The sequence below is a fragment of the Talpa europaea genome (genome assembly GCF_964194135.1).
Source record: "Talpa europaea genome assembly, chromosome: 4".
NCBI lineage: Eukaryota > Metazoa > Chordata > Mammalia > Eulipotyphla > Talpidae > Talpa > Talpa europaea.
Window position 1 is genome coordinate 43,286,209 of NC_140070.1, and position 20,088 is coordinate 43,306,296.

The window sequence follows — 20,088 nt, forward strand, 5'->3', positions numbered from 1 at the left end:
TTTTCTAAATAAATTATAAGCATTGATCAACCATAATATACCTTTTATTCTGTTTGATAATTATTTTTAACCAGTTATAATATGCTATCATAAATATCCCAGATTATCCTACAGACTATGTGTACAATCAAAATAATTTTTTCTACCTTCAAAGTTTATATAAAATTATCTTTTGATTTAGATAGGAATACATTCTAGTTGCAATTTAAAAATGAACTTTCACTGATATGTTACTCTACTCATAATTAGCATATAAAGTAAGCAAAAATGTAAAGAATACTTATCTGGCTCTTTATAAATATATATATATGCTTTATATGTAATACTCATGTAAAATAACTTAGTCATATATATTTTTAAAGAGAATAAGGTACAGGCATTAAAAAATTATATCCCTTTACATTTGGTTAGGACAAAAGGATTATGCATATGTCTCTTCAGTTTTTGACATCATTAATGTCATTAAAAGATGTTTAAAACATAACATAAAAATTCGGGCCTCCCCTGGTGGCGCAGCGGTTGAGCACTGGGTTGCGAAGCTGCCCGCAGCCTCGGCAGCACCTGTTCGATCCCCGGCCACCGGCGAGGGTCCCACATGGCGCGCAGACCTCTCCTGCCGCCCCGCTGCTCCCCTCAGCAGTGTACTTCAGTCTGCCTGTTCTGTTCCCCGCTCTGGCTCTGGTGAATTCTCTCACCCTCCCTTGCTTCTGACTGTACCCAGTGATTGCATAAATAAATAAACTTAAAAAAAATAAACATAACATAAAAATTCTTACAGAATAATCAATTCTGAAATATTCATTGATTTATACTTGCTTACAAAAACAAATATGTTCATAGTAGCATTTCACAGAATAATTTACATGCTATTAGAATTTTTAATAAAAAAGAAAAAAATAATTTACTATTTTCTTTAAGAAGTAAAAGTAATTTATGGGGAATTTTTCCCTATGGATGTCAAGTTCTAGATTAACATTATCAAAAGAAAATATAATTTCATTCAATCTGAAATTATACAGAAGATATGATTAATTCAAAATGCTGAATGTTCATATGAAGAATTTACCTAGATATTGGATTCAAAGTTGAAACCATTTATTCTATAAATGGGTAAAGATCTCTTTTGCTTACTACTTTCATAGTGAAACATGCCCTCTTGTTATAATAAATTTTATAATTGAGTAAGTCAACTAAGCAGAGAACCTAGTTTTTTATAGATCTACCAAATTTTGGTATCTAAAAGACATACTGCTGGACTTAGGTAAATGAAAATGTTAAATAATTGCTTTTCCACTAAAATAAATGAACCAAGTGCTGTTTTTATCCATTGAGTTTGCAGATAAGGTCTGGCCTTTCTCTTAACTCTTGCTGACAATACTTTATGAGGTAAGTACAGTTTGACACATGAATAAATGAACAGAGCTCATCTAATTTGCCTCAATTAGAAGTGAGACATTAAGATATAAATTCAATTTTCTTCTTTAAAAGATTTGACTCACTTATAAAAACAAACCCAGTAATATCAATTACATTTTTAGTATTAAATACACACATTATATCACTGCATAAATATATTCAGGGCTAGACTTAAAAAAAAAAAGTGCTTGCCCTCCCTGGTGGCACAAGGGGTTAAGACACAACCTATGAAGCTATATGCAGCCACTGCAGCACGAGTTCGCTCCCCAGCTGGCCAGGGAGCAACCCATATGGTGAGGCAGACCTCTCCTGACTCACCTGCTGCTCCCCTCAGCAGTGCAATTTGGTCAGTCTGCCTGTTCTGTTCCCCACTCTGTCTCTGGTGAATCCTCTCACCCCCCATACCTCTGGCCTGTACCCCAGTTCTTATATGCATAAATAAAAATTTAAAAAAAAAATGAAACATTAAAAAAAAAAGAGAAGTTGTTTAAAAAAAAAAAAGTGCCTCCCCACAGCTGACCACCTTTTGTTCACTAGAGGTCAGTCATTTGACAACAGAGATAACACAAAGTATTTCCATCTGAGTATTTTGGTCTGCTGTCATATTGACCAAACTTTACTTATAGATTATTATACAAAGATTTGTTTCCCTGACATACTGAGTATCTGAATTTAAGAAAAGAACTTCAAAAGTCTAGTTTAGCGTCTGGTGTTTTGAGCCAAAGAGGACACACTGCATGAAGGTGAAGATAAGTAGCAAGTGTTACACCTTTGCCTGAGTTCCCCATAATTTTAGAACTACTTTCTTCTCAACACTAAAACATAGGTGTCTGAAAAGTTAGAGTTGGCTCAGAAATATTTATTTAAAATGCACTGTTAAATTCCCAGTTGCAACTCTTAGTGAGTGCACAGAAACAAAAACAGAGTAAAACTTAAACTTCTGAGAATCTTTTGAAATATTGTGCTACTGATGTTTCAGATAATGGCACTTTAAAAGAGTTAACATGCAAATCAGACTGCAGAATATTTTTCCCATTGGAGATAAATGTTTTCACCTTACTTTCATTTACTTCTGTCAGAAGCTGTATTTTTCTCATTACTTTAGATGATTTCTGTCCAATCACAAGTGTTTCCAAAGCTATTAATGAGCAAATTAAGACTCTAGCTCTATCTTATTGTTTAGTTATCAAAGATTTGCCATAATTAATTAGATTGAAACAACAGCATTTTGATTATCCTCTTCCCTTTACACGCCTCTTAGTGGATAAACATACACACTGCTAGAATACAATTTGCATCTTTGACAATTAGAGCAGTTGTTAAACATGGACCATAGGTTTAGGTTCATCACAATTTTCTTATCATTCCACAGAAACAATATTCTATATTATAAATTCCCCCAATTTCTCAAGTTAAATTTTACATGGTCTACAGGATGACCTTTCTCCCCACCACCACAAAAGTTAATTCACAAAACACCTTGTCCTCTAACCATACAAAATCTGAAAAGTGCTTTATGATTCTCCTTCATTTACATTTCTTTTTTGCTACTGTGGTGTCTCTCTCTGTATATGTGTGTGTATATATAGCTAATTTAGATCCAGTCAACTAAGTGAAACATTAACAATTTAACGCATTACTTTGATAGAATTCTTTGATGTGGCAAATTTAAGATGACAAAATGTTTTCCTTTATACTCTGTGGACACAAAATATTCTTTGACTTTATAGTTAAGCTTTCATGTCCACTTAAACATAGATAATCTCATTATGGGCAGTGGCAGGTTTTATCAGTGACTTTGAGGGCTGTGCTGGTGAAGCACATGGGAACCAGAGTAGTAAACAGGGTCACTGCTGAATGCTAACTGCAGTGGAGGGACATCTTTGTGTGTACATGTACTATGATTATGGGAAGAGGGGGGGAAATTGATTTCTGAACTCTTTGGAGGGGGTGTAGCATTTTGGCATTGATTTTAATTGGCCCAGTAACCACAAAACATTTTAGTCATATCATTTATATCATCTTAAATACTTTTCATCTTTGGAAAATATGTCTGTGAAGATTGTTATATGTAAACTTGACTAAGTTATGGTGCCTAGTTGTTTGGTCAAACACTAGCCTGTATATTATTGTACGGTATCTCATAGATGCAATTAACATCAATAGTCAATTGACTCTAAGTAAAACCTTTTGTGTCATAACCAGATCTCAAAAGCTGAGATTTCCTGGTGAATAAGGAATTCTACCTCAAAACTGCAATGTAGATATCCTGCCTAAATTTCCACCCTGCTCTACACATTTCTTACTCAAGACTGCAACATCAATTCTTGCCTGAAGTGAAAGCCTCTGATCGACTATCCCTATGTATTTTGGGTTTGCCAACCCCCACAATCACATGAACCAATTCTTTAAATATCTTTACACACACACACACACACACACACACTTCTCACTAGCTCACTGGGTCTCAGAAGAGTAATTTGTCTAAAATATCTACATACAACTTGGAAGTTCATTATAATAGTTTAAACATTCAAATAAAACATGTCTTTTCAAAACAAGGACAAATGTGCAGTCACTAAATATGCAAAAATCTGAGATATCATATTTCATTAAATAACTAGTGCAATATCAGTTCTGCCAAAGCTGTTTTGTTGTATTGTTTAAAAAGGATAGGCCAACTCATATCTTGGCATATTAGAGAGGTTTGGCTCATCATCTCCCCTAAAATAACTATAAAAAATATTATTATTCAATGGAAGATTTGGAACTTTCCCAGGAAAGTCCTAGGACTTTTCCATGAAAGACTTACACTGAAGTTGGTGACCTACTGAGGGAAGGAGACGTTAGAAGTGTGGGGAGTATGGCTAGGCAAATAGATACCCCAATTGGTAGAACAGGCTGGAGGTCAGTCATCCACAGCCCTATGAGATGTGCTGCTGTACAGTAAGTTTCACTAGAGATATTTTTAGAAAGGGAGTGCAGTCACATGTAGATGCAGGTTTGGCCTAGGTCAATGGGAGGTCCTTGGCCAGCAAGGACAAGGAAAGCTCTCCCAAGCACACTCCTACAGAATAAAGAGCTTTAGGCAGAGCCATGGTGGGCTCAGATGTGAGCCCAATAACAGAGGAAATAACTGGTGAGTGAGATATTATCACTTCCTTGGAAGAATCAAATATGAAGGTAAAAGACTTTCCCAGACATACAGAAGCTGCTGCACAAGAAAAGTTGAAAGGAATTCCTTCACAGAAAAAGAAAGTGAAACAAAATCCTGAGTGAAGATAATACAAAATCAGAAGCATGGAGTGGTAGGCAAGGAGTGAGCAGTGGTGGTGATGGCTGAGGTGGCAACTATTGCCCAATTGTCATTGCTACGCAAGAAGAAACACAGCCCATTCAGGTAGGTCCTGCCTGTCAGTGCCAATTGAGTCCTGAAGTTAGTCTTGTCAACAACGACAATGCCTACTCCCCTTCAGTGAGAGATGAAAGCTTGGTGGATCATAACCCACATTAGATTGGAGCAGCATGGACCTGGGGTGGGGTGATAGGACAACTGAAGCACTGAATGCAGCTGTGGAGAGAAAGCAGAGCTGACCACCTTCACCCTCAACAAGACTGAGATTGAGTATTAAAAATACCTCAGTCTTCCCTTTTGCACCCACCTCACACCAAGGTAAACAAAGAAGATAGTTACATCCAAAGTGCCCCAATTACAAAAAAATCACGTATGGTAATACACATGAATAGGAAGCATGAATAGGAATGTAAGATGGAAAAGCAAAAAAAAAAAAAAGAATCAGAAATTCGGGGACATATATAAATGACATAGAAATAAAACACCTATCAGACAAAGACTTTCAAACAAAAATATTAGAAATGCTAAATGAACTACTGGAATGCTCCATCAAAGATGGAGATCAAGGAACTAACAGTTCTTCTCCAAAGAGATTGAAAATATTAAAAGAACACAAAAAGTCTCTGAATGAAATTAAGACAAATATACAAAAAGATTAGACAATATTATACTGGCAGAATTACAGAAATAGAAGATGCAAATGTACCAATCACCCAATTAGGGAAAAAGAGAAACAAGACTTGGGGGAAAATGAGGGAAACTAAGAATGCATATTTCAGAAGGTGAAAAGACAGAAAAGGGAGCAGTAGCTTCGTTCAAAGAAATAATAGCTGAGAATTTCCCAAACCAAACTAATGAAGTAAGCACCAGTGTCCAGGAAGCACATTTCTAAGTGCCTAAATGAAGACACACCACAGTTTAGTGATCAAAAATCAAAGATATTGGTGTCCTCCTTGTCATTCAATTCAAAGAATTTTTTAATTTCTTCTTTGATCTCCTCGTTAGTCCAGTGGTCTTCCAGTAGTGTGGCTTTTAATCTCCATGAGGTAGGATAGTTCCTTGCCTTCTTTTTATGATTTATTTCTAGTTTGATGCCTTCGTGGTCAGAAAAGATGGTTGGTATGATTTCAATCTTGGTGTATCTGTTGATGTTTGTCTTGTGCCCCAGTATGTGATCGATCCTGGAGAATGATCCGTGTGCGCTTGAGAAAAATGTGTACTCTGTTTTTCTGGGGTTTAGTGTTCTATAGATGTCTGTTAAGCCCAAATGCTCTACGTCCTTATTTAGAGCTTTAGTTTCTTTACTTATTTTTTGTCTTGTTGATCTATCCATTGTTGATAGTGGTGTGTTGAAGTCTCCCACTACGTATGTGTTTTCTCTGATGTCTGTTTTCAGAGAGGACAACAGTTGTCTGATATATTTTGGTGCTCTTTCGTTTGGTGAGTATATGTTAATGAGTGTTATTTCTTCTTGAAGTATTGTCCCCTTAATCATAATGTAGTGACCATTGGGGTCTCTTTTTATTTTTTTGGGTTTGAAGTCTGTTTTATCTGATATAAGTATAGCTGTTCCTGCTTTCTTTTTTGACCCATTTGCTTGTAGGATTGTTTTCCATCCTTTGACTTTGAGCCTATTTTTATCTTTTGTAGCTAAATGTGTTTCCTGGAGACAGCAAAAGGTTGGGTTTTGTTTCTTAATCCAGGCTGCAACTCTGTGTCTTTTTATTGAAGAGTTTAGTCCATTTACATTTAGAGTTTATATTGATATGTTAGCATCTGTATTTGCCATTATGTTTGTCTTTCCTTTGATTTTATTTATTTATTCTTTTAATAACTTTTTTTTTTTTTTTTGGTCTTCTTTCGTTGTTATTCGCCCCTCTGAGGATCTGGCTTTAGGATTCCTTGTAGTATTTTTTGGAATGAGGGTTTAGTCGTAATGAAATTCCGGAGTTTCTCTTTGTCTGGGAAGGTCCATATTCTTTCTTCATGGAGGAAAGAGAGCTTTGCGGGATAGAGTATTCTTGGTTGGCATCTGTTTTCTTGGAGTCTGTTGACTATGTCCCTCCACTCTCTCCTTGCCCGTAGTGTTTCTTCAGAGAAGTCTGATGTCAGCCTGATTGGTTTTCCTTTGAATGTTATCTGTTTCTTCCCTCTTGTCAGCTTCATTATTTTTTCCTTGTCCTGGATTCTTGGGAGCTTTACTATTATGTGTCTTGCTGTGTTTTTCCTTTCGTCGTGGAAGTTTGGTGTTCTTCTTGCTTCTTGTATATCAATTTTCAGCTCCTTCTTCCCGTTTGGGAAGTTCTCTTCAATTATATCCATGAATATTTTCTCTGTTCCTACATCTCTCTCCTCTCCTTCTGGAATTCCTATAACTCTTATATTTCCTTTCCTCATGGAGTCAGATAGTTCCCGAAGTCTTTTTTCATTCTTTTTCCTTCGTACTTCTCTTTCCTTTTCTGTTTTGGTTCTTTTTATTTCTGTTTCTTCAAGAGTACTTATTCGTTCTTCCATTTCATCTATTCTGCTTTCATTGCTTTTCCCAGAGTTCTTTAGTTCCTCCATTAATTCTTTGATCTCCTGCATTTCTTTTACATCCCTCTTTAGGGACTCAATTTCCTTCTTCTGATCTATCACTTTTTTTAATCATGGCAATTTTAAATTCTCTTTCTGGAAGGCTCAGAAGTTCTTCCAAGTTGCTGTCGTTGCAATCTGGGGAGTGGTTTTCTTTTTGTGGTGTGCTTCTTTCCTGAGGAGTTGTTAGGTTGCGTGTGGTTCTTCTCCTCACTACTGTCTGTTTTCTAATTTGTCGTATGCGTTGGGACACTGTGTTGCTCGGAATGACTGGCATCTTGGGTGAACTTCTGCGCTCCCCTCTGGCTCTTCCAGGAGCCATCTCTGTCTTCTGGGGGAGCTTTCTGCTGGTTTTAGGCAGTTTTTACTGAAGAAATGTCCCTGTTCTCAAATGGCGAAGCGGGATGCAGTCCCTGCACCTCTGGTTTCAGGCACACTCTTCTGCGCACCCGGTCTGCCCCGGACGTGGGTGCCTGCTCCCTCTGTGGGCTCAGACTGCAATCACCCAAAGCTAGATAAAGAAGAAATAGAACACCTAAACAGACCAATTACAAGCAGCGAAATTGAAATGGTAATCAAAAACCTCCCCAAAAACAAAAGGCCAGGACCTGATGGATTTACAAATGAATTCTACCAAACATTCAGAGACGAATTAGTGCCTATCCTTCACAAACTCTTCCAAAAAATTGAGAAGGAAGGGACAATACCAAACACGTTCTATGAAGCCAATATTACACTAATACCAAAACCGAATAAGGACAACACAAAAAAGGAAAACTATAGGCCAATCTCCCTAATGAACACTGATGCAAAAATCCTCAGTAAAATTTTAGCTATCAGAATCCAACAATGTATCCATAAGATAATTCACCACGACCAAGTTGGATTCATTCCAGGGGCACAAGGATGGTTTAACATCCGAAAATCAATCAACGTTATCCAACACATCAACAAAAAGAAATATAAAAACCATATGATAATATCAATAGATGCTGAGAAAGCTTTCGACAAAGTGCAACACCCATTCATGATAAAAGCCCTTGAAATTCTTGGGATACAAGGAACATACCTCAACATCATAAAGGCCATCTATGAGAAGCCAACAGCCAGTATCATTCTCAATGGTGAAAAGCTGAAAGCAATTCCATTAAGATCTGGAACAAGATAAGGATGTCCACTCTCACCACTGTTTTTCAATATAATACTGGAAGTCCTAGCCAGAGCAATAAGACAAGAGAAAGACATCCAAGGAATCCAAATAGGAAAAGAAGAAGTCAAACTATCACTATTTGCAGATGATATGATAATATACATAGAGAACGCCAAAATCTCCACAGAAAAACTAATTCAACTCATCAATCAATTCAGTAAAGTGGCAGGATACAAAATCAACACGCAAAAGTCAGTAGCCTTCCTATACACAAACAATAAATCTGAAGAAGAAGAAATAAAAAAAACCATCCCTTTTATTATTGAAACAAAAAAATCAAATATTTGGGAATAAATCTAACAAAAGAGGTAAAGGACCTATACAAAGAAAACTATAAAACACTGTTAAAAGAAATAGAAGAAGACACAAAGAAATGGAAAGACATCCCCTGCTCATGGATTGGAAGAATAAACATTATTAAAATGGCCATCCTACCAAAAGCAATATACAGATTCAATGCTATTCCAATCAAAATCTCAATGGCATTCTTCAAAGAAATAGAACAATTATTGATGAAATTCATATGGAATCACAAAAAAACCCGAATTGCCAAAGCTCTCCTGAAAAAGAAAGGGAATGGAGGCATCACACTCCCAGACTTCAAACTATACTACAAAGCCATAATCATCAAAACTGCATGGTATTGGAACAAGAACAGACATACAGACCAATGCAATCGAATAGAAAATCCAGAAATCAACCCACAGATTTATGGTCAACTAATCTTTGACAAAGGAGCAAAGACTATGCATTGGAGCAAAGAAAGTTTGTTCAATAAATGGTGCTGGGAAAAATGGGTCGCTACATGCAAAAGAATGAAGCTTGACCACCACCTCACACCATACACAAAAATCAACTCAAAATGGATTAAAGAACTAGACATAAGACCTGAAACCATAAAATATATAGAAGGAAATATAGGCGAAACACTACGTGATTTGCACATCAAAGACATCTTTACAGACACATCACCCAAAGCAGTGATAGTGAAGACAAAGATAAACAGCTGGGACTACATCAAAGAAAAGAGCTTCTGCACAGCAAAAGAGACAATAACAAAACAAAGAGAAACCCCATCAACTGGGAGAATATTTTTGCACCCAACACTAATGATAAAGGACTGATCACAAAAATCTGCAAAGAGCTGATGAGACTCAGCAACAACAAAGAAAATAATCCAGTCAAAAAATGGGCAGAAGAGCTAAAAAGAAACTTCTCTGAAGAGGAAATGCAAATGGCCAACAGACATATGAAAAAATGTTCAACATCACTTGTAATCAGGGAAATGCAAATCAAAACTACCATGAGATACCATCTCACACCAGTGAGAATGGCACATATTAAAAAAACTAGCAACAACAAATGTTGGCAAGGGTGTGGAGAAAAAGGAACTCTTCTGCACTGTTGGTGGGAGTGCAAACTGGTCCAACCACTATGGAGAGCTGCGTGGAGTTTTCTGGACCTACTAAACATAGAGCTTCCATATGATTCAGCAATTCCACTCCTAGGTATTTACCCAAAGGACACAGAAACATCAATTCCAAAGAGCACCTGCACCCCTATGTTTATAGCATCACTGTTTACAATAGCTAAGCTTTGGACACAACCCAAATGCCCAAAAATAGATGACTGGATCAAGAAGATGTGGTACATATACACCATGGAATATTACTCAGCATTCAAAAAAGATAAACACATGCAATTTGCAGCAACATGGATGGCGTTGGAAGGGATCATGCTCAGCAAAATAAGCCAAAAAGAAAAAGAAAAATACTGGATGTCTCACTCATAGCAGGAATCTAGAAAACTTAAATAAGGGACCAGGAAAATGAATATAAGAAAGTGAAAATCAAAATCAACAAAAAACTATGAACCAGAGACACTTTTTGGGGGGTGGGGGGCGGGAGGGGAAGGATTGGTGTCAGAATGGGGCGTTTGCAATTGTATGGGGGAATATAAAAATAAAATTCATTATTTAAAAAAAAAATAAACTGCAGAATTAGAATAAAATCCAGATCAAGAAGATGTGGTACATATACACCATGGAATATTACTCAGCATTCAAAAAAGATAAACACATGCAATTTGCAGCAACATGGATGTCGTTGGAAGGGATCATGCTCAGCGAAATAAGCCAAAAAGAAAAAGAAAAATACTGGATGGTCTCACTCATAGCAGGAATCTAGAAAACTTTAATAATGGACCAGGAAAATGAATATAAGAAAGTGAAAATCAAAATCAACAAAAAACTATGAACCAGAGACACTTTTTGGGGAGTGGGGGGTGGGAGGGGAGGGATTGGGGTCAGAATGGGGCGTTTGCAATTGTATGGGGGAATATAAAAATAAAATCTATTATTTAAAAAAAATCAAAAAAAAATTTTTTTTTAACTTTTTTTTTAAGATTTATTTATTTATTTATACAAGCACTGGGTACAGTCAGAAGTGCGGGAGGGTGAGAGAATCACCTGAGCCAGAGCAGGGAGCAGAGCAGGCAGAAGGACCTAAGTACACTGCTGAGGGGAGCAGCAGGCGGCAGGAGAGGTCTGCTCCCCATGTGGGACCTTCCTCCGGTGGCCGGGGAGCAGCCAGGTATCGAACCAGCGCAGCAGAGGCTGCTGATATCTTTGCAACCCAGCGCTCAACCGCTGCGCCTCCGGGGAGCCCCCCCCCCAAATTTTTTTTTAGAGATTTATTTATTTATGCAAGTACTGGGTACAGTCAGAAGCACAGGAGGGTGAGAGAATTCACCAGAGCGGGGAACAGAACAGGCAGACTTACAAAGTACATTGCTGAGGGGAGCAGCAGGCAGCAGGAGAGGTCTGTGTGCCATGTGGGACCCTCATCTGGTGGCTGGGGATTGAACCAGCGCTGCAGAGGCTGCAGGCAGCTTCGCAGCCCAGTGCTCAACCGCTGCACCACCAGGGTGTCCCCAAAGAAAAAAATTTAATAAAGCCTGGGAAAAGTTACTTTACGAAGTCATGCAACTTAGGCTCTCCTCAGATTTCTCCCCTGACACTCTCCAGGCAAGAAGAGAGTGGAATGATGTATTTACAATCCTAAAAGACAATAACTGTCAGGGAAGAATCATCAAAATTCAAAATTGTCTTTCAGATATGAAGGTAAAAGACTTTCCCAGACAAACAGAAGTTGCTCCAAAAGAAGTGTTGAAAGGAATTTCTCTACAGAAAAAGAAAGTGAAACAAAATCTTGAGTGAAGATAATACAAAATCAGAAGCATAAAAAATATTTTGACTCAGCAAAATAAAAGAGGAAGAAAATGATAGAACACATATAGTTAAATGTGTGACATAAGTTCATAAAGGAATTTAGACCCAGTAAATTTGTTATCTCCATGGTAACCATTATCCAAAAATATAGGATAGGTGCAAACAGAAGAAATAAAAAAAAAACAATCACTAGGGAAAGTCATTGAGTTAAAAAGTAGAGAGAAGCTAATGGGAAAAGAAAATAAAAATACTAATAACACAAAATACTAATTTGAAAGGAAACCTGCACTCTCATGTTCACTGCAGCACAACTTACAATAGTTAAGATATGGAATAACCTAAAGTCCCCCAAACAGATGAATGAATCAAGAAGATGTAGTGGGTATACATGATGGACTACTACTCAGCAATGAAAGAAGTTAAACTCATGCCATTTGCAGCATGGATGGAGCTGAAAGGGATTATGCTAAACAAAATAAGTCCAAAGGAAAATGATGAGTATCAAATGGTTTCATTTATATATGGAATATAGAGAAACCAAACATAGGGTTAGGAAAATGACAAAATTTGCAAACTGACCATAGATCTGAGGCAGATAACGGGAGTCGGGAGGTACGAGGTCAAAATGGGAGGGAAGAGCATAAGGAATGGGGGATATTTCGGGTGCTATAGTGGTGGGAGAAATGCAGGAACTACAGCTGAGGACAGAAATCAAATACCGTCTAAAAATTAAAAATGAAGAAAGAAAATCATAAAAGAAAGACAACAAAAAAGCCAGAATGAGTTAATACAAAGATGCATTTATCAGTATTCACCTAAACGTATTAGTCTGAACTCATCAATGAAAAACACAGAATTTTAACAGTGCAATACTCATAGAAGTGGAACCTGTCCTTTCTATGACTATCACACTGTTACAGAATAATAAATTGGGTTTAATATATCCAACCATCCTATGCTTTAGTTGCAAGAAACCCATTTAAAATGGGAAGACAAAAAAAAAGTGAAAGGTTTGTGCAAGAGGCTTCAAGCCAAAAGCACAGAAAAGCAGAACTGCTATTCTAATATCTGAAAAACTAGATAGCAAAAAATTGGTGATCAGGGAAAAAGATGGCTACTACATAATGATCAAGGAAACAGTTCATGTAGTAGATATAATTGTTATTAATATCCATGCACCTAACACAGGGACACCTAGTTATACAGCGCAACTATTAACAGACCTACAACAACACATTGACAGAAATAGAATTATTGTGCAGACCTCAAAAAACCACTAACATGAGGGATAGATCATCCAGACAGAAAACTGCAAGAAAATAAAGGCCTTAAGTGAAGTGTTGGGCCAGATATACATAATGGCCATTTACAGAGCGTTTCATCCCCAATAAATCAAGTGCACATAGGATATACTTAAGAAAAGATCACATGCTAGGAATCAAATCATGTCTCAGAATATATGAAAATAGCAATTAGAGCAAGCATCTTCTCAGATCAGAAAGGTTCAAAGCTAGTAATTAACCACAAAAAAAAATAATCCCAAAATAAACCAGAACACATAAATACTAAACAAAATGTACTGAGCATATCCTCAGTCAACAAAGTAGTCAAAGAAGAAATTAAAAAGTATCAGTAGACTAATGGAAATAAAGAGACAAGCTACTAGATCCTAGGGAATGCTATAAAAATGCTCAAAATAAACATAACTGATAAGCCCTAAACTAGGCTTACAAACTAGGCTTATTAAGAAAACCCAAATAGAATCAGAAATGAAATTACAACAGGTGCTGCAGCAATACAAAGGATTGAAATAACCTACTATGGATGACTTCATGCAATGGAACTGCACAACCTAGAAGAAATGGGCACCTTCAGATTCATACAATCTTCTGAGGCTGAACCAGGACAAAATATACTTAAGCAGCTTAAGCACTGCGATCACAATAGCAGAAATTGAAAGAGTAGTAAGTTTCCATAAAATAAAAGCCCAAGACAAATGGCTTTTCCATTGAATTCTATGAAACCATCAAGAGGGACCTGCTATTCTACTCATACTCTTCAAAAACAATTGAAGAGCCTAGGTAGGTTCCTAACTAAACCAAGACAAACACTAGACATCTGATGGTAGAATTGACATTACCAGAGGGGGATGGTAGAGGGTGAGGAACAAAAGGAGAAGGGGGACCGATGGATGAGGGTAGAGGATTGTGGTTGCTCTGGTGTAGGGTGTTATAGCACAAATCACAAGAAGTGTGAACCTCCATTCTTGAATCACATGCAGTGCTGTAAAACATTACCGCACTATGAGTCACATAGCTTTTCCTTAGAATAATAAACCTTTTAGTTATATCTATAATCATTCTTCAAAAATGTTTTTTAGTGTGTTATATTATTGACATTTTTTTCCTATAGTTAAACCCTTATATTTCAAGTAAGTCACTAAAGAAATTTGAGTTCACTTATCCTTTCAACTCAGCCACATGGTATATTTTAAGTGTTATGAGGATATTTATAAAGATAGTTTCCGTCTGCATTTTAGAGCTTCAGGCAAATTTCTAGTTAAGAAATACCTTCTAAATTACTCAGACTCCTGCTAAGGAAGGATGTGCGCGGTAGCAATTAGGACAGTTAATCAGTTGGATTTGTCATCTAAAGGGGAAAAATCATTAGCAAGACACTGGGTGGCCAGTGACAGCTTAAATACTTATAAATCACAAAATTGTCAGCTCCTTCATTTAAAAGGGATAGGTTGAGCCTTTTTCCATTTAAATTTTTGATTTATGTCACTTTGCCCAAACCTAAACACTGGTTATCTTGTCATGCAGAAAACTTAAAATCGGAAAAGTTAAACAAGCAAATTGCTCTAGAAAATGTCACAAAACTTTTGTCTATGCACCCAATAAGAGCATTATCACACCTTAGTAAACCTTACACAGATAGGCTAATCCTAGATAGAGGCCAGACCACCACCATCTACAATTATTTACCACAGGACACAACTGACTAGGTCTTTGTGAGGTTAAATGAGGAACAGACCCTGTCCTCAAGGAATTCACATAGTAGTGTCCAAAAATGTCCTTTGAAACATAACAATTAAATATTAAAAATCCCATATAATTAATGAACAAAGTCACAGCTCTGCTTAGAAAACAACAGCCATTTATATATATATAATTTGAGGATCAACACTAATCTTAAGTGACAAATTGCCAAAAATCATCCTTTGATTGAGCTCGATTAGAGAACTGTCTGAAGATCTCTAGTAAAAATATTGCATATTCCCATGAATATCAAATTTCTAGCCATTGGCATCCTAAGTTCAGCAATCCTCAACTTATTTCATCAACTCTTTTTCCTTCAATTTTCAAAGTTATCTTTTGCATAATACAAGTTTAATCATACAGTTGTGTGCCAACTCAGGATACTCTAATGTATACTAAGATTTCCTAAGCTTTCTAAGGTACATTTCACTTTTGAAACCTATTTTTCATGATTTTCTTTATAACAAAACAAAGTCACTGGGACCACAGGACACAAATCAGCATCCACATTTTATTCTAATAATCACTTTGGACTTATCAACATTCATTTTTGTTTTGCCATTTAACTGCAACTACTTTCTGAATTCCTGAACTTTAATAAACACATGCGGGAATGCACACGTGTGTGCATTATATGACACTTATATGACCAATTTGATTTGCACAATTTACTTAAATAGTACTTAAAAATAAACAGTTATCAATAAATATAAAAATGCCACCATTGCAACTTTTTCAAAAAACCTGTATAATTATTCAAGTGATTCAAGTGATGTCACTTAAGTAATTATTTACTGAGCACTCTCACGAAGCTTGTGTGCATTTGACAAAATAGCTAAGAGTCAGCAAAGCTTTAGTCAAGTAAGTAATGCTCAGTAAATATTCTATTAAATATATTAATGACACTTCATGGACTTTTAGAGCTGAAATATAGATGAAGTAGTTAATAGTTCAAATTACATGTTCAGTGGAAGTTCTTATATGAGAAAAACACATTTTGCCTTAGTATTAAAAAACTATGGAAGTCAATGAGGCAAGGAAAAAAGTTTTGATAAAGGATTGAGAGAGAATATCAAGACACATCTCTGTGGTCCAAGCCACTAGAATCTGAAAGAAGGAATTGAATACAGAGTGATGTCTTAGCTAGGAACTCATGAGAGACTCTTAGAGAAGAAAGTTAAGATCCAAATATTTTTTTTTCTCTAAAATCATTGTAAAACTTTAAAGATTCTGTTAAAAGTACAAGACATTCCTGCTTTATTTTCTTGGTATGATGCTATAAAACTTAAACTGGCCATCTTGTCTGCATTGGATAACAAAGGGACAATATCCAGGGCAATAAGATAGACTATCCTATTTGAAATATAAAAGAAACAGTAACTCTAGAGACAAAGGAAAAGTAGGAATATGTGTGTGTGTGTGTGTGTGTGTGTGTGCATGTGCACGCATGCGCATGCTATGTATACTACATATGGACAATTTGATGATTTTTCATAAACATTGTGGAAGTATGACATAAATTAAGTAAGGGATTAACCGTTGTTCCCCTTACTGATACAAATCCCTCCCAATCATTGAAGCCATTAATCCAAGTTCCCTAAATAGATTCATTATTTTTTCTGTTTATAAATGCTAACATATAATATGGAATCTTGAAGAACATGTTTGTTTTACTGTTTGGGTTATTATATATAAACACCATAGACTAATTCATTTACTTCCTACTGTTGAAGAAAGTTCACAGTAAATTTCAACAGTTCTGAAAGTTGTATGTCTAAGATCAAGGTCTAAGATCAAGGACCTAAAAGATCTGGCGTCTGAAGAGGAAGGCCTGCTTGTAGGATTATTGTCCTTGTCCCTCATGAGCTAATCACCTCCCAAAGGCCCATCCCCTTGTACCATCACATTAAGTTTTTAACATACAATTCTGGGGCAGATATAAACATTCAATTCACTGTAATGCTCTCTTGTGTGTGGTTTCTATTTTTTAAGTATTTATGAAAATTTTCCACGATTCATCTAGGTGCTGTTTATTCTCATATTGCTGTATGTATAACACAATTTTCCATGAAAATTTAAAAATAGGTATTTTCATTTTTTAAATTAGAAAACATAGCTAGCATGCAAAGTTATGATTCTGACATGATGTATAGAATAAGGCTCAAGTAACTGCATTTGTTGAAAGAATACATTTAAAGGAAGTATTAAATATTAGAGCAGAAATTACACAGCAATGGTAAAAGTTGAGTTATGCTCAAGTAATACAATGGTAAACAGTCTTAAGGGTATGAGTCTATGTGAAATGATATCCAGAAAGCACAAGGAATGGAGTGTTTTAGTCAATTGGTTCAGTGGGGGCTAGCCTCTCTGAGTAAGATAGTAGGTAAGTAGTTAAGGCTACTTGCTAGTTGAACTGGTTGTCAAATTTATAATTTGCTTAGTTTTGCATGAATCATTGTGATCAGCACAATGGATTCAATCTTCCATCAGTTATTTCTTTAGTTTTTATGATTATTCTCCATGGATCAGAGAAAGAATTGTGATGTCTTTTCTGAAAAAAAAAAATAAATAAAGGATACAACCAATGAGTTTGAAAGATCTTTCCAAGATTCATCCTGAAGCTATAAACCATGTGTTGAAATGGATCCTAAGAGAGACCAAGTATAAAGACTCAAGAGAACCAAGTATAAAGAGTTATCTGTTTGAATTGATCCATTTGAATGCATTTAATCAGAATTTGGTGCAAATATATTAGTTCAAGTACTGGATGCAATCTTAGCATTCTATTAATGACCTGAGAAAATACTTAAAACCTGTACTCATTGTTCTCTTATAAAATCAATAAAGTTGATCTGTTGGGACTGCCATCGCATACAGTAAGGGAAGGAGACAAAAGTCTGTGGAATATGAGAATGTCAAGTGCATCTACTATGTACAATTTTCACCCTATGCTAAAAGCAGTTTTCAAGTGAGTATTCTTTGAAGGCATTCTTTTTACTATAAAATAAACTCATTGGTGGAGGGTGTACCAATGTCCCAGAAAAGTTCTAGGGGATGCTACTATGAAATTAGTCTCATAATTATAATGGTACTTACTGGATTATAAATAGTGGTGTATGATTATCATAATTAGAATAATGACGTATAAAACAGTATGTTACAGCTAGTTGACCATAGGTTTCTATCCACGGTGCATAGCCTACAGAGAATACGCCTTTGTCCAGAGTTAAGAAAACTGATTATAGCCATAATTAGTAGATGTTTATGGCTATTTACCTAGTTCTTAAACATAGGGACTTTTAGAGATTTGTCACCCCTTTAACTGAGGGAGAATTCAGGCCCTTGTAAACATTTGGATTAAAAATGGTTTCTAGCTTTTGGATTAAAATGCTTTCTGTCCCAATTCCTCATGGTATATTTGGAATCGACATACTCAGTAACTGGTGGACTCTACAGAGTGGTTCCCTGAACTTTGGAAGATTATTTTAATAGAAAGCACCAAGTGAAAGTTGCTAGATCTGTCACCCCCAACCAAATAGTAATTCCAGCGCAGAATTTCACCCCATTTGGTAATTAGAGACACCATCAAATATTAGAAAGATACAGAGGAAGTGTTTCATATACCCTGTTTAACTCACCTATTTCACTACTGCAAAAATCTGGTGGTCCCTAGAGATTATTGTGGATTATGATACATTTCTACTGGTACTTTTGCCTATCTGGTATCTTTACTGGAAAAAAATAAGGCACATTCCCTATAGTTAGTAAACATAAATTGATTTAGTATATGTATACCTACATTTAAGTAGTGCATTCATTTATTCTGAATATATATCTTTAAAAGTAATTTTCACATTGCAGAGCTGATATTCAATATCTTATTTCATGACTGTAACTTTTTTTCTAACATTCTAATTCTGAATGTCCTTAAATACTTTATGTTCCATGGAATATCACCACAGGTCCATTCCATTAATGATAATTTGCTCCCTGGATCTGATGATGTAAAAGAACCAAGTTCCTCGGATACTTCACTAAGACCTAGTATGTGCTAAAGGTTAGAAGATAAAACATTTTTAAATAGAAAGTGTTCTATGATCAAGTTTCCAATCATCCAGTCATATGTGTGAGGACATACTCTGTAAAGATAGAATAATCACCTGTAGCTTATACACCTTCCATTAAGAGGTAATATGCTTTGTATACTGATTTTCATTTTGAAGACAATATACCCTAAATTCAGATATACTACACTTACCCATTTGGTGGATAATTTAGAACACCACTTTGTGTCAGACACAGAACAAAAGAGGACTTAACATAAGATCTATGCTTGGGCACAAACTGCTGTGAGGTCTGGGCCCTAGGGCTGAGCAGCCAATGGTTTTTGAAGTGTCTGTCCTTGGCAGATGGGAACAGTATGGAGCCACTGGAGGGAATCATAGCATAGACCCCTGTAAGTTTGAAGTAGACTTATGATAATCTCTTCTGTCTACAATTTATTCTCATTTGAAAGAAGCTTCTGACTTGCTACTCACTGTCATGTACCAAGTTACTTGGCAACCACAGCTTGCCAAGTAATTTTGTAATTTTTGATCCATCAAATCATAAAACTTCTGGTATTCCAGGATTCCATCATTATTAAAATGCTTTGTACAAGATCAGATCTGAGCAAGTTTAGAAGACACAAGTAAATTGCATAGCACGTGGCCTCCCTTCAGCTGCTGTACTGTCACTCCTTAAGGCTCCAACCTAGATAGGGAATCATAAGTTTTTGAATAATAGATCCCAGTTAGCTAATTAACAGAAAAACTCAGAGGTCGTATTTGCCAATGGCGCTGTATGCTGTATATCATTCTCGTCCTAAAAGTAGTTGGCTTCATTGTAAATACTCACAGGTAGGGGCTTCCTGGTGGTGCAAGGGGTTAAGATGCAACCTATGATGCCATCCTCACTGCAAGCACAAGTTAGATCCCCAGCCAGGGAGCAACCCACATGGCGCAGCAGACCTCTCCTGACACGCCCGCTGCTCCCCTCAACAGTGTATTTCAGTCAATCTGCCTGTTCTGTTCTCCACTCTGTCTCTGGTGAATCCTCTCACCCTTTCTACACTTCTGGCCTGTATCCCAGTTCTTGTATGCATAAATAAATCTTTAAAAAATACAGGTAATAGTCTTGTGAGAAAGAAGGGAAATCTTAAATTTGCAGTGATTTCAGGAGTAAATTTGTTCACCATTTATTTGTTAAGGTTCACATAAACTGT